At 32.7% G+C, this 1,750-nt stretch overlaps 2 protein-coding genes across 5 annotated transcripts in view; both read right to left on the bottom strand.

The window, feature by feature from the left end:
• The window catches only part of LOC118741352 (protein phosphatase 1 regulatory subunit 14B-like), a 251,722-nt gene that overhangs the window by 141,994 nt on the left and 107,978 nt on the right, over window positions 1-1,750 (bottom strand). The gene's annotated exons all lie outside the window — the stretch shown is intronic.
• Window positions 1-1,750, bottom strand: part of LOC118741350 (ribosome biogenesis protein WDR12 homolog) — a 7,812-nt gene that overhangs the window by 280 nt on the left and 5,782 nt on the right. The window lies entirely within an intron of this gene.

Genomic DNA, 1,750 nt, shown 5'->3' with positions numbered 1-1,750 from the left:
GTGCGAGTTTTCAAGTCACGTAAAGCCGTTTCCGCGGAAGCCATGGATGAGGGCAAATAAAATCTTCCGAAGTCGACGAAAAGAGTTTTCTGAGAAAACTATCAGACGTTATATTTTTCACGAGCTAAATTAACTTTTGATAAAAAATAATAAATACTAAAAACCTCAAAAAGAAAACGACGATGTTTGGAACACTTGTTTTGGTTAATTGTTAATTAACTTTGAAATTTATTTTTTGTACCTACATAAATTGTATTGGTATGTTTGAGAACTTATCCAAGTGTTAATAACATTTGTATACAGCCCAATTCTGCAAACTCCCGGAGAGTTTGTTCTCGGAGAAATTTGTTTCTCCCGAGAAATAAATCCTCCAATAATTAATTCCCAGAGAGTAGCATTTTCTGCGAAAATTTGGGAGGAGGAAATTCGAACTTCGAAAGAGCTGTTTGACATTTTATGAGAAAGCTCAACGCCGCCATTTAAAATAAAAAATACTCGTGGAATTTTTATTGATGATAGAACGAAAGGGAAAAGAGGTTAAACTCTTGGGCAGTCTCTGTTCAGAATGGACCTGATAATCTATTCGTGTCATCTATATTTGAAGTTCGTTCATCTTTGAAAATAATCCAAGATTATTTTTGAAATCAGCTGGCAATGCTACGTATCAAGCGAAATGGCAGTACTGGCTGCCAGTGTTGGGTGAATTCAATTGAATTGTTTCACTTCACTTTGGAAGTTGTCACTTCACTTTTGTGAAATTACTTCATTTTCCACCAATTAAATGTATAAAACATTTTCTTTACAATAAATGTTTTATTTAACAAAAAGTGTTGCTGCAGTGACAGTCCTTTGCCAGATATAAATCTGGGTCGTTCCGGTTTTTTGCATAAGGCCATTATGCAGTAATCAAGAAAATCAAGAACTCCATATAAAATACCACAAAGCCAATTTTTTTGCGAAATCTGATGAGAACTTTAAAAGTAAATTCGGATCAAAATAATATAAAAAGGTTTTATTTGGAAAGAATATTCTTAAGAATTAGATTTTTAAATCGCAAGACTGCATTCAAAATAAGAAAATAGAAATATAATAACATAATTCTCTCGTGATTTTTATTATAAAATAAAAAGAACAATTACGTCATCGTCTCTTTTAACATTTTACATTTTATATATTTTTAATAAAAAAGGCGTAAAACACGTAAGTAAAGAACATACCAAGCCCTGATAATGATTTTTGATTTGAAATCGTATTAAATTGATATAAATTGGTATAAATGTGAGAAAGAAAATACACCGATTTATTGTGTTTATAATATCAAAGTGACAAGGCCGTTGAGAATTCTCACAATTTATGAAAGTTCAAAAAATTTTGTTATCCGTCAAACTTGAAACTAGGTTTACTTTCTTGTTTGCATCATGCCTGTACAGCCTGCTGTACACACACCTACAGCCTGCCAGAAAAAAAGAGTTACGTTACTTAAGAGCAAAATACACAACACAAGCGAATTGACAAACCAAGCCATATATTCCTTTGCTTCAATCTTGCTTGGACGAGTCATGTTTGCATGGTGTGTGGCAAAATGGGGAAAGTAAGTTTAAATCTTGGGTTTGAAGTATGTTTGTATGGAACTGTACGATAGCTTGAAAGTACTCTCTACGATAATCACTTCACTTTTCCTCCAAATCAATAGGTTCATTCCCTATCTTTTTGGACTAAAATCTGAAAAGTGTCAAAATGCCAGAGCGTA

The sequence above is a fragment of the Rhagoletis pomonella genome, unplaced genomic scaffold, assembly GCF_013731165.1.
Source record: "Rhagoletis pomonella isolate Grant_MI unplaced genomic scaffold, Rhpom_1.0 Rhpom_scaffold_00006, whole genome shotgun sequence".
Lineage (NCBI taxonomy): Eukaryota > Metazoa > Arthropoda > Insecta > Diptera > Tephritidae > Rhagoletis > Rhagoletis pomonella.
Note: the sequence above shows the minus strand (reverse complement) of the source record. Positions and strands in the feature narration are given on the sequence as shown.